This window comes from Crinia signifera, chromosome 6 (assembly GCF_055691185.1).
Source record: "Crinia signifera chromosome 6, ASM5569118v1, whole genome shotgun sequence".
NCBI classification, from domain to species: Eukaryota; Metazoa; Chordata; class Amphibia; order Anura; family Myobatrachidae; genus Crinia; species Crinia signifera.
In genome coordinates, this window is record NC_139222.1 from 223,448,255 (window position 1) to 223,475,476 (window position 27,222).

The 27,222-nt window shown below is 43.3% G+C and overlaps 1 protein-coding gene and 1 long non-coding RNA gene across 4 annotated transcripts in view; both read left to right on the forward strand.

Annotated features, from left to right (window-relative positions):
- Nucleotides 1-8,616, forward strand: part of LOC146009021 (uncharacterized) — a 148,675-nt gene extending 140,059 nt beyond the window's left edge. Inside the window, exon 4 of the long non-coding RNA XR_014444603.1 lies at nt 8,472-8,616. This is a non-coding gene — a long non-coding RNA (uncharacterized LOC146009021). The remainder of the gene's footprint in view (nt 1-8,471) is intronic.
- Nucleotides 8,617-12,168: 3,552 nt separating this feature from the next.
- LOC146009022 (ATP-dependent translocase ABCB1-like) overlaps nt 12,169-27,222 on the forward strand; it is an 85,611-nt gene continuing 70,557 nt past the window's right edge. For 2 of the 3 annotated variants that reach the window (XM_083148993.1, XM_083148991.1), the window contains exon 1: nt 12,169-12,304. The gene's annotated coding sequence lies outside the window, so the exon portion shown is untranslated. Of the gene's footprint in view, nt 12,305-16,255; nt 16,312-27,222 lie in introns of those variants that run through there. The other variant, XM_083148992.1, reaches the window with a different exon arrangement.

The following is a 27,222-nucleotide window of genomic DNA, read 5'->3' on the forward strand; positions in this document are numbered from 1 at the left end:
CCCTTACACCCCGCGGTGATTGGTGCTGTACTTTACAGCACCAATCACCTCTGATCCCGTGTCACCGGCGAACGTTATTCGCCGGTGACACAGGAAAACGCTGTAATTGGCTGTTCACACTGAACAGCCAATCACAGCGATCGCCGACGGGGGGGCGGCATCGCAGCCCCCCCTGGGCATGCACGGACATGTCTGCTGTCAGGGACAGCAGACATGTTGAAACTGTCACCGCGTCTATAGACGCGGTGACAGTTTAAATCCATGACGTACATTTACGCCATGTGTCGGGAAGTGCTTCCCGACCATGACGTAAATGTACGTCAAATGTCGGGAAGGGGTTAACATTGAAGCCTATGGAGAAATCGGGTCCATCGTGTCCATAGGCTTCAATGTTAAATTTTTTTAACATTGAAACGGAGTCCATTTAACATAGTAAAAAATGGTAAAAGGGCCAATATGGGCCATTTCTCATCTGGTATGGCCCCGTCATGTGTGTAAAAAATAATGGCCCCCATTGTGGCCGCCACCCCCATGATTGACGCGAACCCGAAGCGTGGCGAGTGCAGCGAGCCTGCGAGGGGCGGCGGTGCGCGTCCTCCGACCTTTTCATTCCCCTACTATCCACGTCGGCGTGGAGTTGAGAATAGATTAGTGTGGCGAGCCACCGAGCCCGAAGCATGGCGAGCGCAGCGAGCCCCGTGAGGGGGCGCTGATACCTTCACAGATCCCTGCGTCCCCTCGCGGGCTTCACAGGTATCAGCGTCCGCTCGCCACGCTTCGGGCCCGGTGGCTCGCTGCGCTCGCCACACTAATCTGCTGCGCTATATAAGAAACTGCAAATAAATAAATAATAAATAAATTAGGTGGAATGAACCACCATGATTGGAATTAGTGGAACGCAAATTAATTAGGGCAAATAAGAAAGGATTATTGTAATACATCCCAAATTAATTTTCTGATGTACTATTAGACATATGAGAAAGGGGTATTGTAATATGTACAAAATTTATATTCTGATGTATTTGATTAATACATGTAACAGCGGTGATGTTATATAGTGATGAAAGACAGAAAATGAATAAATAACAGATCTCCAGTGACATTAACTTCGACATATCCTCCAGTGACATAAATTTATGCATATCAAAACTTTTTCTGATGTACCTAACTTGTATAATTAATATCTCAGTTGTGATCTTATATAATGCTCAGGAAATATATAATGAGAGAGCATATCTGGACAGACAACCAACATAAAGTGACATACGAGGATATTTTAAAAGATAAGGGTTTAGGGTTCTACTGGGTTTATTTTATCTTTGTAGTTATAAGAACCACTTCAATTCAAAATCCCCGTTAAGTCCTCTCGGGGCAAGGGTGCTCCTTGCTCATGTTGTATATATACTTCATTTCAGTTTGGGCGAGTATGGTATCGCAGCCCTTCTGACGCCAGTTTCCCCAAACTTTTTTAATTCCTATAACTTTCATGATATCTTCCGTGGAGCAGTGGTGTCTGTTTTTGAAGTGTTCGGAGAGGTGGTGTTTCTCCATGCCTTTTTTGATGTTCCTGGCATGTTCCGCCCATCTTTCACGCATCTTTTTGTATTGATATTGTGTTGACAGGAGGATAACCCCTGTAGGTAGGTAGGCTGCCATTTTATTTGCGCAATAGAAAACATTCCCATTTTTGTTTTTGATGTCAAATGATGTCAGCACTCGCCCTGTTTTTGCCAGGATCAGCATCAGAAATAAGTCAGTTTAGACTGACTTTTATTTCCGATGGGGAGAAAAATCATTTGATGGTCAGCGACCTTCGAATGATTTCTCTCCCCTTCGGCCACGTGCGAGGGGATGTGTTTTTGTACACATCCCCTCACATGCTAGCGAGGGACGCGGGCAGCACTGGGGGTGGTGGCGGGGATGGGCGTTTTGCAGGGTGGTGGGCGTCGCTGATCTGCCTGCTAGGCTGCGAGGGAACGCAGCCTAGCAAACATGTCTGAATCAGGCCCATTGTCGATAATTAATGGAGCAATTTAGTACTACCCCAATGCTCCATAAAGCAGCTGTCCACGTAATTCCTTAACACAGTCATACTCACTAGAGACGGCCCTGCTGATACGAGACCTGAGGTCATACACGTGCACAGCTAAATATCATGCAGTGCGTAAACTCCATAGAACTCAGATCCTGCTTTTCAAGCCTGTACCTCATTCCCATAGGTAGAGGTGGGGCGCTGGGAACCAACACCATCTGTAGATGGCATTTATTCTCGCAAGCAAACTCAGTAAACTATTGGGCCCCTAATAAGGAATGGGCCTGTTACATAAATGGAAACTAGAATTCCTGCATGTGTAACAGGCCTATAACGGATAATGAATGTGTGTGTTTTTTAATTTAATTTGTTCATTTCCTTTTTTTTTTATAAAAATGTATGTCTTTTTCTTGGGGGTGTATGTTGTATCTGGCGGTTTTATAATTAATACATAAGCCATGATTGTTCATTGACATACAGGGGGAAATGTAATAGGAATCAGAAAGTGAGAGAGTTGGTAAGAAATCTCCAGTTTATTTTAAGCGCCAATCATTTACACTGCAAAATCAAACTGATTTTGCAGTGTAAATGATTGCCGCTTTAAAAAAACCAAGAGATTTCTTACCAAATCTCTCACTTTCTGATTCTCTCATCCTATTACATTTCACCCCCAGTTTCAGTTGTTTTCCACATAAGTCATTTTTGAGGAAGGTTAATTTTCCTAAACAATAGCTATTGTTGTATAGTTGACCCTAGGTTGTCAACAGCACGGGATGTGCCCTGCCACACAGCAGTGTTTCTATAGGTTTTCATACCCAAGCAAATAAAAATAAGCTGAAACGACGCGCCAAATCACTTACAAGGCATGGTTTAGCTTTGTAAACGATTGCCCCTTTAAAAAACGTCTGAGTTCGTCCGGCATCCGGCACAGCCGCCGAACTCCTGCGGCATTCCATTTGGCCCATAATAATATTCTGGTTTTATTTTGGGTCAAGTATGGAGTCCTGCAAACCTGAAACATGCCCTTCTAATTATATTCTGATCGCTATCTCTATTTCTAGAGAGGAATCTGGTTTACCCAGCAGGCAATATTATAGCGGTGCCTGCCAATGCTGACATATAAGGAGTGAGATGAACTGAAGTCACCTGTCAACTTCCATTGCTCAGTTTAATACGGTAAAAGGTTGCATATAGTATGCTAGTGAAGAAAACACTTTAGAAGGTCATATACCCAGAAGGAAAATAAAGAACATTTTTCTGAAGCAGACACATTTTTAACTGCATGGATCACTTTTTAAATTAAAAATATAGGTACTCTTTACTTATCACGGCGCCCATCGCGGCCATCGCGGGCATTGAATGCGCTAAAAAATCGGGTGCGACGCGATGCCCGCGATTTCCCATAGGGAACAATGTTAAATGTCTCAATTAACCCGATTTTCATGTTCAATGCTTCAATTGACCCGATTTTTCCATAGGAAACAATGTTAAATGGCCCACAGAGGCCAAATAGGCACCCTGAAGTGTGAAATGGCCCCCACAATTGTTAACGCCACCCCACAATCAACGTGAACCGAAAGCGTAGCGAGCGCAGCGAGCCCGCGATGGGCGGCGGTACGCGTCCTACGACCTTTTCATACCCCCACTATCCACGTCGGCGTGGAGTTGAGAACAGAATAGTGTGGCGAGCGCAGCGAGCCACCGCTTCGGGCTCGGTGGCTCGCTGCGTTAGCCACACTATGCGATGCCCACGATCAAAATCGTGGGCGCCGTGCTAGGTAAAGAGTACCAAAATATATTTACATAAAATTAAAATGGCGTTGTTATGGATTATCCAATACAGAGATGTTTTTCAGAGCATATTCTTTTTAAATAATTGTGTATAATTCAACATGCAGCCCTCCAGCTGCTGTGAGACTATACATCCCAGCATGCCCTGCAACAGTTTTGCTATTAGGTTCTATTAAATCTGTGGCAAGTCAAGGCATGCTGGGATGTGTAGAAATACAGCAGCTGGAGGTATACATGTTGAATACCCCCGCTGTATTATAGGCATAGTTGCCTACCCTCCTGCTTTCTGCAGGAGACTCCCTGAAATAACAGCAATCTCCCTCTCTCCCTCATTAGTCTAGCAATCTCCCTCATTTCCCACAGCCCACATTACACTGTTACATTTTGGGAAAAAAGGAATGAGATACCGATACATTTACATTGAATCATCAGCAGCATTTCCCAGCACTTTACCAAGTATAGTAGCTGTTACTAACTGCTTTGGGGCTCATCTATATTTGGATATAAGTCATTTTAAAAGATTCCTCTCAGATGTAGCAGTACACACCCACGCTTCTAGGTGCCACGTTCACAATCTCTCCATATATGGAACTAGACACGCCCTTTGGGTGGAGCATGACATGCCCCCTCAATGGGGCTCTGTACAAAATTTGGTTACCAACTATAATCTCACTAAAAGTAGTTTTTAAAAGTAAGCAAGTACGATTATAGGAGAGAAAAAATAATAATCATCAAATCTTTGTACCTCAACCCACTGGGTATGGGTTATTAGGCCGACCGCTAAAGGTCGACAGGGCTAAGGTTGACACATAAAATTGGTTGACATAGCTAAGGTTGACAGGGTCATAAGGTCAACACAAGCATTAGGTCGACAATGGTAAGGTTGATAATCAAAAGGGCGGCATGAGTTTTTCACATTTTTTGTCCCGAATTTTGATGTAAATCCACTTGGACACCGTATCAGTGTACTTCGTCCCCAAACATGGCGCGCTGCGCATAGCACACTACTGTATTCTCCCGCCACACACTAGTGGATGGTAGGGTATGAAATACAGCCTGTTTTGGGGGAAAAAAATAAAAATATCATGTCGGCCTTCCCATTGGTGACCTAATGCTTGTGTCCACCTTCCAACACTGTCGACCTTGGCCATGTCGACCTATTCCACGTGTCGAACTAAGCCATGTTGACCTTTGGTGGTCGACATAATCTATGTCCATAATCTATGTCGACCTTCATAGTGTCGGCCTAGTGACCATATCCCTCCACTGATAATGGAATCTCTGCACAGTGGAATCTGTATTATTAGGAAGATTATTATTAACTAGTAAGCCAATGCTTCGAAAGCTAGTCTGCTACCTTGTGATTGCCTCTCTGTTTGTGCATGTGTGAGAGAGAAAGACCTGTCGCATATATATATATATATATATATATATATATAGAAGTAACGGGTGGTGCGGCACTCAGCTGTGTCAACTTACAAAAAAGACGACAGGACACTGTCGGTGTGTCAACGTTTCAGTGCTTTAATCGGCACTATCATCAGGATACAAAGGACATACAGTCAATGTGGGCTTTATATACTATCACTCATGTGTGGGTTGTCCATCCGGCGCCGCCCCCCGCCCTACAGGGGGTGGGTGACGTCACAGAAGCACAGCCGTTTTAAGATTACATTGCACCATTACATTTCTAAAAAAGTCATACTATATAAGCATAATTTCTCATGAATCAATATACAATGTAAATAAGGTGATTTCATACAAAAATACAATAAATATACAAGTGTAAAAAATGTGAAAAAATGCAATAAACAAAAAACAACAAAACGTGCAAAACTATTTTTGTATACATGAAAAAAGTGAACAGTGCTAATGAATTATGTTATACCCAAACCATATATTCGAATCAGATATTAAAGAAAAATATTAAAGAAAATTAAAAATTTAATTTTAAGCTCAGCAGGTTATAATATGGATAGAATTTACACAAAAGAATATATGCAACAAATGTGCAAAAAATAATCTAATGGACGTGATGTTAAAAAGCTGCAAAGGACAAATACTCATTTAACCCCTTAGGGGCCAGCACACCTAAGCGGTAAATCCACTCACTTTCACGTTTTAATAGAGCCCGACATCTATCTCCCCCTCTGTTGGGGCGATCCACTTGATCGATAATGCGATATCGGAGACTGGTTAAGGGATGTTTTTTCTCAAGGAAATGACGCGCCACCGGCTGATCGCTGGACCCTGATGCCAGTGCTGCCCGTATGGTCGAACGATGGCCCGCCATTCTTTCCTTAAATTTACATTGGGTCTTACCAATGTAGGTAAGACCACATGGACAGAGGAGCTGATAAATAACGAACATACTGTCACATGTCAAATGCTGTTTGATATAAATTTTCTTCCCCGAATGGGGGTGATTGAAGCTATTACCGCTGATCATAAATTGACATGTGACACATGTGCACTTGAAACACCCAGGTTGGGCTGACAGAAAGTGTTTTTTGGCTTTATATTTGGTGATATCAGATTTCACCAGCAGATCACGTAGGTTAGGACCTCTGGTATAACACGGCATAACTGCTGTATGCTGAAATGGCAATGTTGTGTCAGTTTTTATAAGTGGCCACTGTTTCTTAATGATTTTGGATATCTCCTCTGACCTATCATTGAAACTGCTCACCCATGGCAATCGCTCATCAACAGTAACTTTCGATTTTTTAGTGAGTAGGTCACTTCGATTCATGATCATCACTTTATCACGGGTTTTTTCGAGAAAGTCCCGATTGTACCCCCGTGCTATGAATCTATCAATGAGTGCATCAATTTGTCTGTGTGCTTCCACCGTCTCAGAGTTGATCCTTCTCACACGGATCATCTGGGAGTATGGAAGACCCATTTTTAAGGACCGTGGGTGGCAGCTATTGATATGTAACCCCGTATTTCGGTCAGTGGGTTTGTGGAACACTGAGGTGGTTAAGCCTGTCTCATTTCTTGATACTGCTACATCGAGGAAGTCAATTTGATCTTTCTCAATGCGCAGAGTAAATTTGACAGGACACAACGTATCATTATGTTTTTCAATTAATTCTAATAATTGGTCTTTGACCCCTGACCACACAAAGAATACATCGTCGATGTATCGAACATATGACGATATATTCACTGAAAACATCGGTTCATCAAAAAATATTTTCTGTTCCATTTGAAACATGTATATATTAGCCAGTGCTGGTGCTACTGCGGCACCCATAGAACAGCCTTTACCCTGCAAATAATATTTACCATTAAACATGTATTCACGTAAGCTCCTCCCCTTTCTATATGCCGGCATCAGGGATTTGTTCCCCAGATTCAATTCAGGATCCGATTTGACTATCGGCCAGAGTTTTTTAACTTTATGGATTTTGTCAGATAAATTTATATGGGTTAATTTATTTACCAATGAATCCCGTGACAAAATCCATAAAGTTAAAAAACTCTGGCCGATAGTCAAATCGGATCCTGAATTGAATCTGGGGAACAAATCCCTGATGCCGGCATATAGAAAGGGGAGGAGCTTACGTGATCATCTGGTAAAAACAGATATCACCAATATGGGTAAAACACCGGTTACCACATTTCTTGGTAAAACAAAGAAAGGTTGTTTTAAATACCCAAACTGCACTTCTTGCAGTTTTATGCAAACCGGTTCTTATATCACCCACCCCTACTCAGGGAGACGTTTTCCCATTAAGCACTTCCTCACTTGCACAACTAAGTTCATTGTCTATATTATCTTTTGCCCGTGCTCCCTGGCCTACATAGGCAAAACAGAGAGACAATTTAAAAAGCGTATGTCCCAACACCGCTCTGCCATCCGGGCTGCAATTAACAAGGGCACCAGTGACCAACCACTGGCTAGACACTATGCCAAGGCCAGACACCCCTTGTCCTCTGTCAAATATATGATTCTTGACCATGTGCCTCCACTGGTGAGAGGGGGTGACAGAGGGAGAAAGCTGTTACAGCTGGAGACCCGCTGGATCCACAAATTGGGAACCATGGCCCCCAAAGGTCTCAACGAACAGTTGGGACTTCACTGGTTCTTGTGATGTTATATATTTATGTTGTCCCTTTGAGAGATGACATCAATTCAGCTGGTGCTAAGTAGAATAGAAGCTAGGTACTTCCATACTATCTACCTTTAGTTTATCATCTTTATTGTGTACAAGACACAGATCGATAGAAGCTCACGAGAAGCTTCAGCATAGCATATTTGAAATTAATTATCTTTATTTATGCAGAATATCCCTGTTATGGTTAACGCTTTTAGAGCAGTTATTGTATTTCAACTAGTACAGTGATCCGGGCTTACATTTCAGATCACTACTATACCAGCATGACAGGTGTTCCAAGTTAGGCTACTTTCTATATAATTAATTAATGTATGTTTTATTTAGCTCTCACACACTGTCATTCATATTAATGTCATTTTTTAGCAACTCTTTAAACATTTATCATAGTCCGCTGTCATTCAGGTTATGTTTCATCACTGTTGTTTTATTTTGTTGTTGTGTTGCAGCACCTGTGTTCTAGGCAGTGACAGCGGTTCACTCATTGACGCATTCAAAAGCATTTTTTCCACCTTTTTTTTCTCTAGTTTCAACAAAACTTTATTATATCTTACTACGAACAGACGCGTTGCCGCGGCAACGGTCTCACTGACAGTGACGTCACTCACACAGCGCCATCGGTGTCCACGAGTGGCCGCGGTCCCTGCTTACAGCACTGATTCTGCACTACTTATAGAGGTAAGCTCACCTTATACATGTATGTAAGCTGTTTTGATAAAAGCCTGTAAGGGCTGAAACGTCACCGCTATTGGCTACTAGTCTTTTATTCATTAAGATAAGTCCTGAGTGCCGCTGCTATCCCCTGTGTATATTTGGGACATCTACCTGCTGTACCCCTGCTGAAGGCACCTGGCTCTGAAAAGCACCAAAAGAGGAGAAGTGCCAGCCTTACACACCATATATATATTATACAGTATATTGCACAAACTCTGGTGCACTTGCAGTCATGTATCATATAGTTCATTGACAAAGTAAGCAGACCTGTATTCTCCAGTTAACTATACCATTATATAATATCCCCTTACAAACCACTAGAGTGTTGTATTGAACCACAATGCACCAGGACTGTGATAAACGCAGTAAGGAAGAAATACGGTAGCTACATTGGACATATCTTTCCATGCACTGCAGTGCCCTGTGCCTTGCTGCTATCTTAAACATGAAAAACACTCAATAATGAAACATTAAATGGAAGCGGCAAGTGCGCTGGGTTTGTGTAACGATAGTTCATGTGCAGTTCATCAGATGCCTTGGGTTATAGCTTGGTGAATATATTCTGATTTCTGCACTTGCTAAGATGTTGGTAATTAGAACTTGCCACCATCACTAATGCTGCAATGTGAAAGGAAAATTAAGATACGGACTATGAAAAGAGCACTTTCTTCTGTGCATATATTAATACTTTGCCCTCATTTATCAATTTGGAATTCAAAATAAACGCAGCGAGTGAAATGACAGATGTTAGAGGGAAATCAGTACCTACACTTTTTGGCCCTTATTCTGGTTCACTCACAAAAGCAAATTCCTTCTCAAATGGACAAAACCATGTGCACTGCAGGTGGGGCAGATGTAACATGTACAGAGAGAATTAGATTTGGGTGGGGTTTTATATCAAAATTAGATGTATATTGCAGTTTAAAATAAAGCAGTCAGTATTTTCCCTGCACAGAAACAAAATAACTCACTCAAATCTAACTCTCTCCACATGTTACATCTACCCCACCTGCAGTGCACATGGTTTTGTCCATTTGAGAAGGAATTTGCCTTTGCGAGTGAACCAGAATAAAGGCCTTTATCTCAAATCCACTGTCTCGGCACATGGAACATACAGTATCAGTGTGATGCACTGCTGATATGATAAAGCTGGGAAATGAAAAGGGAAGGTGGGTACCTTCATGTGACTTCATTTTAAAGTGGAAGTGCCTAACCCAGTGGTGGCTTAGCTGCAATTTTTTGCCAGTAGTGCCGCAGCGGCCGTCTTAAACGAGGACCTCCTTTGTCAGAACATGCTGGACAAGGGTCGATAATGTACATACTCACACCTCCCAACATTTTCCCTTTTGAAAAAAGGACACTCGCGTGGCGGAGCCATCTGCGCATCCAAAAAGGGGATGTGGTCTATGTTAAAGGGGGTGTGGCCTTGTGGGGATGCCATGGACGCAGGCCCCACCCCCATGTTTCATCACTACGGGATCATGGCCAGCACTGTGTAAGCTGCTGTCTATGCCCCTATCTCCTCTGCCTCTCTGAATAGGCATCTATTTCTCGCTGGTAGCGGCAGGCAGGGGGGACTCCCAACTGCCACCCCCACCATCAGCCCTGGGCAGGAAGTGGGACCGCCTCCAAAAAACTGGACGGTCCTGCGGAAACCAGGACAGTTAGGAGCTATGCATACTAGAAAGGACTTTCTGATAGATATCGTTCACTTTACCTTCTAGTGTGAATGGGGTTTTACATTTTACACACCCCACCCAAATTTAACTCTCTCTCTGCACGTTACATTTGCCCCACCTGCAGTGCACATGGTTTTGCCCATTTTGAGAACAAATTTGCCCCATAGTAAATAAACCCCAAAATGTTTCAAAAACACTAAACCAATACAGCACAAGTAGAAATTCAAATGAGTATAGTAACACTAGAATCAGTGCTAACATGTATTTAACAAATGTAAACAGTAAGTGCATGCCAACTTCAACTGAGCATTTACATAGCAGCAACCAACTGCTATACAAATACTAATGTACAACAGACCTTTCATTATACATAGTCTTATGTATAACGTAAACTGGGACAGTAGTACAGTATCAATGTATTATGTCTTACGTCTCATTAATACATTGTTAAGTAAATAATTGCTAAGTGAATCTCCTCTTATTTATTAATCAGACTAAGAGCAATCGATCCAAAACTTTATTAAATCATGGCATCTAAAAGAATCAGCATTTGCTCACACTGCACCCCCCCCCCCCCCTTCTGCATATTGTGTTTTGTTTTATTTTTTATAAGATGGGAGTTCTATTGAAGATGTAATGTTGCCTACAGCAACCAATTAGAATCTATTCATTTATTTAGCACCTTCTAGAACAGGGGTGGGGAACCTTTTTTGTGCCAAGGGCCGTTTGTATGGGGAAAAAATCCTTTGGGTGCCATATGTAAAAATGTCTCTTACAAATTGTCCTGCTGCAGCCGCCCCACGCTTCGGAGGCTGCCGCTGAATAGGACTGACAGTCCCCAGTTGCTGTTGATTAAGAGGAAACTTGCGAGAACTACCGACCTCTCGCAAGAATTCCCCTTTACTTGACTCCCGGCAAAGCTGCCTGGTGGGTGGGAGGGCCACTCAGACGGCTACGGGGGGCGCATACGGCCCCAGGGCCTGAGGTTCCCCACCCCTTCTAGAATCTAGAAGATAATAGATACAATGTGATTGGTCATCTATAGCAACAGCCCATCCTCAATAGAACTCCCATCTTAGTAAATAAAAACTGTTGTGTTTACTTTTCATCCTCATGTAGAAGTGACGCCATATGACGTCAGTGCCTGCCCCCTCATCGGCAGACACCAACGGAAGTAAGTTTACTGACTGACTTTATATTTCTGAAGGGGAGAGAAATCACTGGAAGGTCAGCAACCATCAAATGATTTTTGTTCTCTTCGGCCGCACGCGAGGGGATGTGTTTGCATTCATACCCTCACATGTTATCGAGGGGATTCGGCGGCAGGCGTTCGGCGGGGTGGCGGGCGGCATTAATCTGTATCCAGTGTCCTCCACATTCTATGTACTGTATATGAAGAATCATTGACACTCCGTGGTAACAAACGGAATATTGGTTCAGTGCACAAGATGGCTGCCTTTCGTGACTAGAAAATAATTGCCTTTAATATAATAAAAAATACAAAAATAACATCTTTCCAAACAGGACATTGCAAGAAACACAATTTAGTGTGAGAACATATTAACGGAAACATATTAAACTCCTAATTGCTGCAAAAAATCCTGGTGAATCCATACTATATTATCTAATCTTTAGAAATGAACTCAGATGCCTTTTAGCCATTACAACAATGCTCAGTGGTATACGTACATTAGCAGTGAGATAGCAAAACTAAGGAATGTAAACTGAATGGTCTCCTGCTGTTAGTGCTTACTTCAAACCAGTCTGGTAAGAGGAAGAGGTGTGGCTCAGGATGAGGCGTTTATTGAAGGATCACGACTTTTCACCTGATACAATTTCTTATTCCCACCAAACAGGTCAGGCAACAAGTAGAGTCATCTCTATATATAAGAGTGGAGGATATTATATGAGGACAGAGCTTAGCATCAAGAGCACAGGATATCATCTGTGGAACCGCTAGTCCTATGGTAAGCTAACTAATAAGATAATGGGCTCTGCAGTGCACCACACATATGATATTTATATTAAATACTTTAATAGTTATTTACACTACATGACATGTTATAACTCATATAAAAAAACGTTAAGAATGCATCTTCGGACATTGTCTGAGGACAATTTATTATAATCTAGAAAAAGGTTAGACATACAGTAAATTGTCCATGCATTTTACAGTCAGAACTTTTATTTATCGGAGTGTTAAAAAACGTGATTTGTTTATAACAATTTCTCCAGCACAAATAAAAGTCACCGAAGAAAAAAATCTTTCAAAAAGAACAGATTCGTGATTGATTATATAATTTGCTATAATGGGCAAGCACTGAATGTTCATTCAATTTAGTTTGATTTACAGACATTAGTTCTGATCAGACTATAGGAAAGACCATCAGTTCTAGTCCCTAATGTAGATTTATTTTAGCTGCTGTTGAGCTTCCTTTTAGATAAGAAAATGTCATATAAGGCTTATCAGCATTGCTATATATATGGTCTTAGTATTGGTTGTTCATGTCAGCTGTGTATGGCGTGACAAGCTTAAAGCTTGCCATATGCTCATATAATGATGCACCTGTGAAGCTAGGTGCCCTATAGTAATACTGTGTATAAACATTGTAGTTCTATGTATAGTAAAGAAATCACTTTAATATTAAATAGACTGCTATTGATGTTTTGCTGTATTATGTTGAATATACATTAGATTTTATCTGACGGTTAAATGAATAAGGTTTCATACATCAAATTAGCATGGTTATATTAATGTCTGATTTATAGATTAAATCGAATTAAATCAGTGGTTCCCAAACTTTTTTGAATCATGGCGCCCTAGAATATAAGAATTTTTTTCACGGCGCCCCTAGGTCAAATGTCTCTTATTGAAAAAAAGATTCAAAAAATGAAATTAAGCTAATTGTTTTATATGTCATCCTAAGGGTCAGTTAAGTGGCGATGGACAGGATTCACTTCTGTTTGTCCAAATGTTATCTTTGGAAGCATTTTGACTATTAAGTTGAGCATAAATAATTTGAATTGGTCCTTCGCCACCAACCCAGGGCACCCCTGCAAGTGTCCTGAGGCACCCCGGGGTGCCAGAGCACACAGTTTGGGAACCGCTGGATTAAATGATTGTAATCAGTGTTGTGAGTGATCCAGCTGTTTTTCACTATGCAAGAAAACGGTGTAGAATGCATATTGCCCCTTACATATATGAATACCGCAGCACGTCAGCCTGTCACAGGGCGGACTAGATCTGTCTGTTTGAGAGAGTGGAAATTTGTACTGTGAAAAAGGAATGTGTTGAAAAATGTACACGTATGTATTCACTTTTAAGATGCTGTACACGGAAAGTGTCTATAAATTACTCCTATCCGGGAGCAAAATCAAAATGTTGGTGATGGGCACTGTTTTATTAGATGATTATGCTGTAGTGCCTTCTGGGGGTAGTTCAGACCTGATCACTAGGCTGCATATATTCGGAGCAGGTTAACGCCACCCCGCTGAATGCATTCCCCCCTTCCCCGCTGGCCAGATCCCCTCACTACACTGCGAGAAAATGTGTATGCTTACACACTCGCTCGCAAGCTCCCGCACAGAGCAGGGCCGTCTTAAGAATATAATGGGCCCCTGGGCAAAATAATTTGAGGGCCCCCCTCCCCTCACAACCCCCCTCCTTTCACAACCCCCCTCCCCTCACAAACCCCCTCCCCTCACCTATGTGCAGCAGCAGCAGGTGGCGGGGATCCGGGCAGCGGTGGGTGGAAAGGTCCGTCCAGGAAGCGGCAACTCAGACCTTGATGTAGTGCTTTTTGCCGCCGTGCGGGAAACGCTGCAGATTTTGGAAAGAATGGCTGGGCGCTGATTGGCTGAGCGTCCGGCCAATCAGCATATGGCCAGTCTTTTCAAAATCAGCACAGCAGCGCTTCCTGCCCGGCGGCAGACAGCACTACATCAAGGTCTCCGCTTCCTGGACGGACCCTGCCACACGCTGCTGCCCGGGTCCCCTGCAAACGCCGCCCGCTGCCCGGGTCCCCTGCACACGCCGCCCGCTGCCCGGGTCCCCTGTACACTTCGCCCGCTGCCCGGGTCCCCTGTACACTTCGCCCGCTGCCCGGGTCCCCTGCACATGCCTCCCGCTGCCCGTGTCCCCTGCACACGCCGCCCGCTGCCCGGGTCCCCTGCACACTTCGCCCGCTGCCTGGGTCCCCTCCACCCGCCGCTGCCAGGATCCCCGCTACACACCGCCTGCCGCCTTTCCCTAGGACAATACCATCTTCTCCATTGTGGTGGGCCCCTACTATCCTTGGACCCCTGGGCAACTGCCCATTAAGCCCAATGGGAAAGACGGCCCTGGCACAGAGAAAACATATTTGTTGGTTACTCACCATCTAATTACTATTCCTCTGTTCGCAGCAGAAAGGTAGCCCAGGACTTACTTTTCTGCTGCACGTTGTTGTACGAATTGGGGGCGGGTGCTGTCGTCATGTGACTTCATCCACCCACTCCAATCAGGAAGGGGAATGCCTGCGTGCGCTGGGGCCCGCCCAGCCTTTCAATGGGAGTGCCAATGGTTTTGTGGGCACGCCCATGAAATGTCCACTCCGGTATGACTCCTGAAAATATCACCGATGGCACTCATTGCGGGGGTCTACACATGTGCACTAGCGCTTATGCAAATGCACAGTCCCTCACCATCGGGGGGGGGGGGGGGAGGGGGGGTGTTGGATGAATTTGGACTTGTGCGAGCAGGGCTGAATCGGCCCCTCTGTGCTATCCTAAGGTGAAATCTGTTGCCTATGAAAGTATTGAAGAATAGTTTACGTGCGCAGCTTGTGAAATAAGTCTTTCCATTATGGACGCTATGGAGAAGGGTAGGTTTTGCAGCTTTCACAGATTTACTAGAGGGCTGTGTTTGCTATATATAGGGCAAATATACTATGGGTGAGATTTAATAGGATGAGAAATTCAGAAAGTGAGAGATTTGGGAAGAAGTCTCCAGTTTTTTTAAAGCGGCAATCAGTTACACTTCAAAATCAAACTGGTTTTGCAGTGTAAATGATTGCTGCTTTAAAAAAACCTGGAGATTTCTTCCTAAATCTCTCACTTTCTGAATCTCTCATCCTATTAAATCTCACCCTAAGTCTCTAGTTTGGAGCATATTGGTTAGCACTTTATCTCTCTCCATGTTATCACTCTCCAAGGCTTAATACATCTGCCCCTGTTTATTTACTCATATACCCAGTGGTTTATGCATTAAGACTAATATGGAAAAACACAAGCTGGACATGGAGTCCTGTCGGAGGTAGGGCACATATGATAATTAGACTCCTCATTACCATGTGGCATGTTAAGAGGCGCTCTGTCCTCCGTCACCACTGTGTGGCAGTTGTAATCTTTGCTCTACATAACTTATAATACATAAATATAACAAATGCTATCACTCTGCTTCACAAATGAAGACCTGCAGCTCTATGCACATACATAGGGTAGTCTACATTGACTCAAGCAAAAGGTTGACCATTTCCATCTTTTTCTTGTGTCAACCTTTTGTCTGTTGACCATGTTGACCTAGACACTGTCGACTTTTCATAGCATAACCGTACCGAGAGCACATTGTACCTAATCTCCTATATGTTTTGTGTAATCACTTCTACATAAGAACTGTATAAACAATACTTTGTTATGCAAATATATGTGCAAATATATGCAAATATACTTTAGTGGAGTGAAAATTAAATGTAAGGATATCTGATATCACCAAGTAGTTGTGACGATACAGGAGAAAAAGGCACAGTACAGTCAGTGCGTACTTCCCAACATGACCCATTCCGGGAGGGACAGAATGCTCTGTTCCTGGACGTCCTTCCTAATCTATGACTGCCACCTCCTGCAGTGAAACGCCTTTCTTATCAAACAACTAGTTCATGACAGGTGACGGCAATCAGTAGTAGTAAATCCCTCCTGGACTGGGTCATGTTGGAAGGTATGAATACCATATAAAGCACATTATATGGATTGCTATTGTTATGCACATGCTCTGTACCACTATCCCTAATAGTTATATACTGTTATATTGAGCAGAAATACTTTGTTGTTGGCGTATGCAATACTGTTATAATTGGAGTATGCAAATATTTCTGGCTGATACAAAAACTAGTAATTTAGTATGTTAGTAGTTATGTGCGTGACAAATTTTGCATTATTGGTATTATTATAAAACAATGGATCCCAATTGTGTTGTTTGTTGGTGACACATACCCTGTATCTTTGAGAATTTTTTTTTGTGAGCCACCAGTGTAAAAATGTTGTAATAAATCCAAAATGATTATATTAGAGTATGTTTTGCTACCAGAATGTTGATTTTATTTACATTTTAAATACAGATAATAGCCCAAATTGCATATCTCTAGCAGATGTTGATAATGCATTGTTATCTAGGACATTATTCAGCCTGATTAACATACAAATGTGTACTCACAAAATCACAGTTCTAAAGTAAACTGATTTAACATTGAATTAACTTTAAATAGAAGAGGTGTTTTGCAAAGGTCTGAAATATGTAGTATTGTAATTTATTATGCTAATGCGAAGGTATGTAAAATGTATAAGAAATTAGGTAGTTCTGTAGTTTCATGGCGCCAGTATGGCGCCGTGCGTCTGAGTCCCCTTGTGGGGCTCGCTTTGCTCGCCCACGCTGCGGGCTCGCCACGCTATTTAAAATCAACTCCATGCCAACATGGATAGTGGGGGTATGAACTATCCATGTTGGCATGGAGTTAAGTTACTTTTTTTGACATATTTCGCGGCGAGCGTAGAACCCGGAAGTAGCACGGCGCCATGCTGGCGCCGTGAAACTACAGAAGTACCAGAAATTATTAGTAGTACAGGTTGAGTATCCTTTATCCAAGTATCCGTTACCCAAATTATTCCGAAACCATAGTTTCCAAAATGTAATTTTCTTTTTTTTTGATAAAAACCTACTGGGGACATCTGTAACTGGAACTAAATATGTGCAAGGACATGATTGCTTGGTATTCAAATTCAGTGTCTGAGATAGTACACAAACTTTGTTTCATGTTTTAAAACCTTGTTTCATGCACATATAAAATATATTTGTGTGTATATCATGTGTTTGATGTGTTTATACAACATCAATACAAGATATCTCAAGTTACCTCATTCAAATATAAAAATATTCAAAAATACGGAATAATCCGTTATTCAAAATTCTTCTGGTCCCGAGCATTTTGGATAAGGGATACTCTACCTGTAGTAGTAGTTACAATTGGCAAACGTATAACTGTTTATTCTATGATAGAAAAAATATACATAATGTACAGTTTATTTGTTACCTGCAGTACAGCAATGCAGTTATAGTATGTCTGATCTGGTAACCATGCTCAAAGGTTGATGCACCTATAGAAGCTCAAAAATATATACTGTACCTTTTTCTCTTACACCCTAACAGAAGAATTTGTAATTGTTGGCGTATGGCTGTATAGCCATTTGTGCCAGACCCGCAGTTTAAAGCACAAGTGGAAATTTAAAGCACCCCTGACATTTAGCTATAACCGGGTTGGGATCATTTGGTCTACATCATGATGGTCATCAGTCATTAGGTCCACACCATTAGGTCGACATGGGTCTATGTCGACATGGGAAAAGGTCGACATGGTTTTTGGTCGAAAGGTCATTAGTTCGACAGGCCGTTAGTTCAATAATGTCTAGGTCAACAGTCAAAAGGTCGACATGGGGTTTTTTTTTTTACCTGAATGTCAGCACAGTCGACATGGACAAAGTTTAAAGTGCACCGCATCCCCTCGCTGCACTCGCAATGCGCCGGGTACGGTGCCTCGCTACGCTCGGTACACTATTTTACTCTCCCACCATGCCCTAGTGGATGGTAGGGCATGAAATACCACCTGTCAGCACATGTTGGCTCAAAAAACAGTGAAAAACCCTGTCGACCTTTTGACTGTCGACCTAGACACTGTCAAACTAATGACCTGTCAAACTAATGCCCTTTCAACCTAGAACCATGTCGACCTTTTCCTATGTCGACCTAGACCCATGTCGACCTTTTTCCATGTTGATCTAATGGTGTCGACCTAATGACTGTCTACCATCATGCTGTAGACCAAATGACGGCATCCCCTATAACCTAGCGCTTTTACCTGGTCAGTGGAGATCAATTATTGGCTTTACTGTATTTCATTTGTATTAAGCTCCTTGACTGGAAAAACAGGTATTTGGGAAACCATGCTACAATGTAACAGAGTGCAAGTAAAAACCACAAGTGTGCATGCTGCTATTGAAAGTCTCATTGACATTGCTCTTCTGTCTATTTTCAGATGAACAAGTGTATTTCCACACAATTGACAAATCTTGGCAGTCTGAGTTCTTTAACCCTTGTAATTAAACATTTTCTGATTAAAAACAGGGACAGGGAACCAGCACAAGTTAGTATACAGTAAAAATAAGCGGATTTACTTGGTTCTTTTCCCCAAACTGAACCTCTAGTATACAGGCTCCCAGCAGTATACTGAGAAATGGAAGTGAACAAATAAATAATTGATGATCATGATTTAAGAACAAAATTGAAAATATTTTATTTATCTAAAAAATAAAGCATGAGAGTACAATATGTAAGTTGAAGGGAGACAGTGCATTTGGTTTTTAATAAGTGACTCACAGATTAGATTAGGCACATAGGAGAGTCTGTCTATGTCAAAATTCCAGAGCATTTGTTGCAGTAGCTGAAAGCAAATTGTTTAGCCTTACACCACCTGGTGGCAACTAATGTTTTTTTTAATGATTGACATCAACAGTCTTTTTGTTTTAGTTTAATTCTCCCGTAACTCATGGCATCACTCAGGCACAAGGTGACTAGTCCCCGGAGGGGATTCATTATTAAATCCCGGCAGTCGGTATCCCGGCGTTGAAAATCCCGACGCTGGAATCCTGACCGCCGAAATCCCGATAAGGGGGGGACGTGGATCGCCCCCCCTTGCGGGCTCGCTGCGCTCGCCACGCAGCGGGCCCGGTGCCTCGCTACGCTCGGCACACTAATTTATTCTCCCTCCAAGGGTGTCGGGGACACCCACGGAGGGAGAAAGTGTTGGGATTTCGGCGGTCGGGATTCCGGCGTCGGGATTTTGAACGCCGGGATCCTGACCGCCGGGATTTACGCTGCATCCCCCCAGGGGTACTGATCTTGCACACAGTGGAGAATAGCTACCTCTGCTTTGTGTAGATCCTTTAGGTGGACAAAGTGCTGGAGGGTGTAGGGGGCTTGGTCATGTCCTGAGGTTGACTCCTATTGTGCACATTGGGGTGCATGGTTTCTGTATCAGCAGGGTGTGGTTATGTCTCCGGGCTTCCACCTGCCCTCCCCATCTCCCCAGATGTCAACTGCATAAGGCTGAGGATATGCTACGGTTTCTCTGCTCTGTACTGTCTTAATGTTTTGTAGAGATTATTACCGGTAGTTAAATAATTATCAGACCAAAGTGGTAGGATTGATGTGACAACCAATCAGATTTTATCATTTATCTATTGAATCAATGAATACCATTGATTTTTATGGGCTTTCTTGTGTCCTCTTCAGAGGCTTTAATAACTCTACCTCTCAAAGGACAGGACCCTGGGGGTTATTCAGACCTGATCGCAAAAGTTGCTTTTTTCTAAAATGGACAAAACCATGTTACACTGCAGGTGGGGCAGATGTCACATGTGCAAAGAGAGTTAGTTTTGGGTGGGGTTTATTCAGTACTATTTTTCTGGAAAAATAGGTTCAGGAACTCCAGGTCTGCAGGTGGATCAATTAAATAAAAAAAAACATATATAATAGAGAGAGGGAGGGAGAGATAGATGTATATATTGTATTTGGAAGCAAAGGCACTCACAGGTGACTTTAAAATAAAACTTATCTTATAAAAAGTACATTTTCAGTTCCTGATGATGTCATATTTAATTAGAGGTTCAGGAACTGAGTTCCTGCTGGTTCCTGCTGAAAAATAGCACTGGGTTTATTGAACCTGAAATCTAAATTGCAGTGTGAAAATAAAGCAGCCAGTATTTATCCAGGAACAGAATTGCAATATTATATCATACTGTATACAGCAAAATTAGCATTAGCTGCGCTTGGCTTACTGTGGCAGCCAACCAGTTCTTTAGTCATTTCGCTTTAACAAATGACCCTCAAGATCATGTGTGGCCTTCTTAGCAAACAATTATGTTATGCCAACAGTATTACAATATTTACAGCATTGCACAATGTCGCTAGCGGAGCAAAGTATGGGAAAACGGAGAGAGGTTGCTAGAGCCTTAGCAAGTTTATTACTTTAGGCACCTGTTGTTTCGGATCACTAAGAAGAGATATGCGAACACATAGCCATTTACTTTACATATCATTAACATAGTGGAAAATTTCACAAGCTATTACAAAGCTATAAAACTTGATTCTGTTCTCGCAGGAGATATTTATCAGAATGTACCCTTTACTTACGGACTGCTGTAACCCAATCTCCATTGATGTGAAAAGCTTTTTAATAATTCATTTGATTGAACCAAGGTATAGATTTAGTTGTGAACCTGAAAAATCCCAGAAGAAATCAATTTGGAAGAAAAAGCATTAGTTTTGGCAAAGCAATTTACCATGCTACAGTATCCAGGACTGTTCCCTCTCCTTCCCCTTGCAGAACTTTATTTCTATGCGTAACTAGGGTAAGATGGCTAAGTGTATGGGTTGAAATGTTTTGGAATAATTATTGCTTTATTGTAACTATGACAACAGGCAAACATGTACCGGATGAATAGGTCATGTTGACATCTCTGCTATCATACAAGTATTACATTTTTCAAAGATTGCTTCATTTTTTGCATCACAAAATGAGTTTGTTATAGCATCCAATAAGACATTTATGTTTGTTTATCTGCCTGGAATTAGGTATATGTGCTGTTGGTGGTAATAGCGACTTTAGGTGTAGCCTGTAGGCAGCCATAAGTCTATGTCACAGAGGTAATAGGGTCTGGCTTGATTTGAAAGTGTATTTCTATGTGATTAAAGGGATCGTTTTGAAAATACATTTTGCAAAGTGGAATTAATTCTCCATTAAATATAAGGAAAATAATTTTGCTCTATTTTACATTTGTTCATAAATTGCTGCATTTATAGACTAAACATTGTCTTTCCCTCTTGGTTCATTCTTATTCAAGCAGAACTTTAAAATTACATTTAAAGGCGATGTCCATTTGTTTTCTATTAGCTCATTGTGTTATATTAAGGTCTGAGTACACATTAGAATGATATCGGCACGAATTGCAGTATCAGAAAGACAAATCTTGCATATCATCTAATGTGTATGCACTATTCTGCGCTCCCAATTGATAAAATCATTTGACCACATCATTTGTCAGAGGCCCTTATTCTGGTTCACTTGCAAAGTGAAGAGAATTCATTAACATGCAAAGTGCTGCAAGTGATATGTTTTGATTGATCCTGCAGCACAATCAGGGCCTTATTCTGGTTTACTCACAAAGGCAAATTCCTTCTCAAATGGACAAAACCATGTGCACTGCAGGTGGGGCAGATGTAACATGTACAGAGAGAGTTCGATTTGGGTGAGGTTTTTACTTCAAAGTGAGATCTATATTGCAGTGTAAAAATAAAGCAGTCAGTATTTTCTCTGCACAGAAACAAAATAACTCCCCCAAATCTAATTGTCTCTCTACATGTTACTTCTTCCCCACCTGCAGTGCACATGGTTTTGTCTATTTGAGAAGGAATTTGCCTTTGTGAGTGAACCAGAGTAAGGCCCTGACTGTGCTGCAGGATCAATCAAAACATATTGTCAGAAGCCGCCGCCGCGCATATGTCTCCCCGTCCTCCGGGGTGCGCGGCGGGCGGTTCTCTGACTATCGGGACGTTGCTAGGCAACGTCCCGAGCGTCCGCGACGTCACGTCCGGCGGCCGGGCGTCGGGGCGTTGCCTAGCAACGACATCCCCGCTGCCGCCCGGCAGGTCCCGGCTTCCGCGTCATCATGACGCGTCCCCTCAGCGTGCTGTGCGCACGTTTTTTCCTTTATAATGGGGCCAGCGCTGCCAGGCAGACGCTGGTTATAGCTCTCGTTGGACTCTGTGGTGCTATTCACTGTGTCCTCTCCAACTCTGCCCTTTGTCTCCAGCCTGCTCACAGTGGATTCCTTTCTCAGTGCTGCAGTTTCTTCCCTGCTCCCGCTCGTGGATCCTCTGGCTCAGAGACCTGCAGTTCTTCCTAGCTTCCTGCATTCTCCCCTCTCCTCGAGACCATTCCTGCTATTCCCATTCACTGGAGTGGTATCGTTATTTACTTATTATTTCTATTATTGTTTCATTTGCTGTACCGTAGTTTATTATTTTCTGTGGTTACTCTAGCTAGCTAAGTTCAGGGGTTTTCTAGGGTCCCTGTCCTGGTCTCTTAGGTGTCCTCTGTCCCAGCCACCGGGGTTCTAGTTAGCTCACCCCTTGTCCATCTTGTTTCTCCGTCGGTAGGTTGTCGCCACCACCTAAAACGCTTTGGAGGGCACCGGAGTTGCACAGGCTTAACCCGTGCTTCAAACGTGGCTGCCGTGCGAGAAGATCTAGGGCCTCTGCACCTACCGGTGGACATACAGGGTGGCAACGGAGTTAGGGGCTGGGACAGTATCATCCACTCCGGTGCTGACCTCTCCCACATTCGGCTCAGTAACCGGTCCACCTCAGTGTCCCGTTCTATGCGGCACTCACCCCTCATACTCTTGTCGGTATAACATCTGTCGACCGGCTATGATTACCAGCTAGACCCATTCGGCTTCCTAGCTTACATGGGTTCCTAGCCCGCCTGAGCCGTGTCGACACCATCACCTGGAGTATACGGCGCCACGCGCCTAACAGTATAACCAGCCCTTATTTGGGCCTTACACGCCACTGCTCTCACGCTTTTCTGCCGTGTACGGTCCACCTTCCCATTCCCTGTATTTCCCGAGTTTTGGGATTCCCCATCATTTTTTGTTGTCTCTACTTTAGCCAGGTCATCATGGATCCCAATGCAGCCCAAGCCCTGGCTAATCAAGTCTCACTCCTCACTAAACAGTTACAGGATTTATCCATTAAAGTAGAGACCAGCCAGAGGCTTTTGTTCAGAGAGCAAAGTTCTCAAACAAGAACGTTCAGTGTAATTCTGTTGCTGGTCTCGGCAGGATGCCTACCAATGCACGACTCCCAGCTTGATGTAGATGGTTATTTTTGGGCTGTCATTCATCTGGGTTGCTCAGGATGTTACAGAGTATTTCAGAGGTCTCAAAAGTCAAGTTTGCTAAGTGATCTTGATCAACAATATATAAACTATTTTTTCAGTTGCAGTCGTGATTTCAGATGCATGCACGGAGAAGTGTACTGAAAATGTAAAGGGCAATCCTGAGCTGGTGACAGTGTTATACTGTTGGCCTTCGCCTCACATCCTACTGGTGATCTCTTTAGTGCCTTGGAATTTCCCTTCCTCTATTTGTATACTTTTCACAGTGGATGTTGTGCCAGTGGAATTTTGGGTTTCCTGTTGATGCTGCTATCGGTGAAGTTAAGGAGTAGTCTCTCGCCTGCCCAGCATCTCTCCTGGAGTTTCCTTGCTAAGGTTCTCAGCTCAGCCGCCAGGGTCCTCCTTTAAGGAACCCAAGGTTAACCTGCCGGATAGGTTTTCTGGTCATAGACCCCATTTTGTAAATTTCAGAGAAAGCTGCAAATTGTTTTTCCGCTTAAGACCACAGTCCTCAGGTTCGGAGCAACAGAGAGTGGGTCTAGTTATTTCTCTACTCCAAGGGGATCCTCAATCCTGGGCCTTTAGTCTGGCCCCGGATGACCCTGCTCTCCGTTCAGTGGATGCCTTTTTTCAGGCATTAGGAATTCTTTATGATGATCCTGACAAATCCGCCTCTGCCGAGGCTCATCTTAGGACCCTTAAACAGGGTAATCTTTCTGCCGAAGAGTACAGTGCCAAGTTTAGACGTTACGTTGCTGACTCTAGGTGGAATGATCCTGCCTTATGTAGCCAGTACCGCCTAGGACTGGCAGACAACATTAAGGATAGTTTGGTGCAATACCCCTCTCCTTCTTCTCTGGATAATTTGATCCTTTTAGCCATTCGGATCGACCGGAGGATTAGAGAGAGGCGTTTTGAAAAAGAGGGTCAGGCGTTACCCAGTTTTGAGCTCACTGAGGAGACTCCTCCAGACCTGGGCGAACCCATGCAGCTTGGGGCCACCAGGTTATTTTCTAGGTTGACTCCCAAGGAGAAGGCCCGGCGACGGTCATTGGGCTTGTGCATGTACTGCGGATCCAAGGATCATATCTTGAACCAATGCCAGGTGTTACAGGGAAACGGCAGAGCCCGGAGATAATGGGGAATATCTTCTCGGGCCTTTCTTTATTTTCCCCATCTGATTCCTTGTTTATCCCAGTTTCTTTTCAAGTGTCTGGCCTTTCCTGGGAGGGTAAGGCGTTAGTAGATTCTGGTGCCGCCGCTAACTTTCTGGATAGTAGAGTAGTGGCAGATTTGAAGTTACCTCTGCTACCTTTAACTTCCCAACTCACCGTTTGCGGTTTAGACGGCAGTACTCTGCTCGGTGGAGCAATTTCTCATTATGTTGAATTACCGGATTTCCGGGTTGGATTCTCCCATTCGGAGAGTATAAGTTTTTTGGTTCTTCGCTCTCCCATTGCACCGGTTGTGCTCGGCCTTCCCTGGCTTAAAAGACACAATCCGGTCTTTGATTGGCAGTCTGGGGAGTTGATACAATGGGGTAAAGACTGTTTTGGTCATTGCATTATTTTTTCAGCTCTTCTAATAGCTCCCATTCCTTCTGGGTTACCTGCCCAGTACACGGAGTTCGCGGATGTTTTTTCTAAGAAAGAAGCGGATTCTCTTCCTCCGCATCGCCCCTATGACTGTGCTATCAATTTGTTACCCAATTCTAAACTACCCAAGGGTAGATTGTACTCTTTGTCTCTGCCTGAAGAGAAGGCTATGCAGGAGTACGTGGAGGAGAGTCTCAAAAAGGGCTTTATCAGGCCTTCTAAGTCTCCAGTTGGAGCAGGTTTTTTCTTTGTTAAGAAAAAAGATGGGACCTTACGTCCCTGCATTGATTTCCGTCAATTAAATGACATAACGGTTAAAAATTCCTATCCGTTACCCTTAATTTCTGTTCTTTTTGATCAATTGCGTTCCGCTGTGGTGTTTTCCAAAATTGATTTACGCGGAGCTTATAACCTTATCCGCATAAAGGCCGGGGATGAGTGGAAGACGGCGTTCAACACTCACTCCGGACATTATGAGTATTTAGTTATGCCGTTCGGCCTTGCCAACGCGCCGGCCGTGTTTCAGGACCTCATCAATGATGTCCTCAGGGATTTTTTGGGCATTTTTGTTGTGGTTTATCTCGACGACATTTTGATTTATTCGTCCTCTTTGAATCTACATCGTCAGCATGTCAAGGCTGTTCTTCAGAAACTTAGGGAGAATAATCTTTTTGCCAAACTCGAGAAATGTGAGTTCGAGGTAGATTCAGTCTCATTCCTTGGTTACATCATCTCCCCCAAGGGTTTCGCCATGGATCCTGCTAAACTCACGGCCATCCAGGACTGGGTTCAGCCTTCTAATTTAAAAGCCGTACAGAGGTTCTTGGGCTTTGCTAATTATTATAGAAGGTTTATTTCGCACTTCTCGGATATTGTCGCCCCCATTGTGGCTCTCACCAAAAAAGGAGCTGATCCGGCGTCTTGGCCTGCTTCCGCTATTATGGCTTTCAAACAGCTCAAGAAAGCGTTTTCCTCTGCTCCCATTCTTCGTCACCCTGATCCTGAGTCTCCCTTTGTCCTTGAGGTAGACGCATCGGAGATTGGTGTGGGTGCTGTCCTCTCCCAAATGGACAAGGTTGATGGCTTGTTGCATCCATGTGCGTTCTACTCCAGGAAATTCTCAGAGGCCGAATCCAATTATGATGTTGGTAACAGGGAATTGCTGGCCATCAAGTGTGCCTTGGAAGAGTGGAGGCATTGGTTGGAAGGGGCCAAATTTCAGGTCACTATTTTTACCGATCATAAGAATTTGGCATACTTACGATCAGCCAAGAGGTTGAATTCAAGACAAGCCAGGTGGGCGTTATTTTTTGCCAGGTTTAATTTTTTAATCACTTATCGTCCTGGAGCTAAAAACATCCTAGCTGATGCCTTGTCCAGAAGTTTTTCGGCCATACAAGATCCAGTGCCTCATCCCGATCCTATCATTCCCCCTTCATGTATTTTGGCGGGGCTCACTCAAGGGCTCTTGGATTCGGTGCTTTTGGCTCAAGCTTCGGCTCCCGCTACCACTCCGGAGGGTAGATTATTTGTTCCCCAGAGGCTCCGAGAGAGGGTCTTTTCCGAGTTTCACTCATGCAAATCCGCTGGTCATCCGGGGGTTTCTAAAACTCTTTCATTGATGTTTCGTGCCGTGTGGTGGCCGGAGATGAAAACAGAGGTGGAGCATTTTGTTTCCAGATGTAACACATGTGCTCAGAACAAATCCTCTCGCCTTTCTCCCATAGGTCAGCTTCTTCCCCTACCTATTCCTGATAAACCTTGGACGCATATCTCCATGGATTTCGTTACGGATTTACCATCATCATCCGGTTTTAATACTATATGGGTCGTGGTAGACAGATTTAGTAAGATGGCACATTTTGTTCCTCTCAAGGGCTTACCCTCGGCTAAGACATTAGCCTCTTTATTCATCACCCATATCTTTCGTGCTCACGGACTGCCCTCTGACATTGTATCGGACAGAGGTGTCCAGTTCGTTGCCAGATTCTGGAGGATGATCTGTTTAGCTTTGCAAGTTAAACT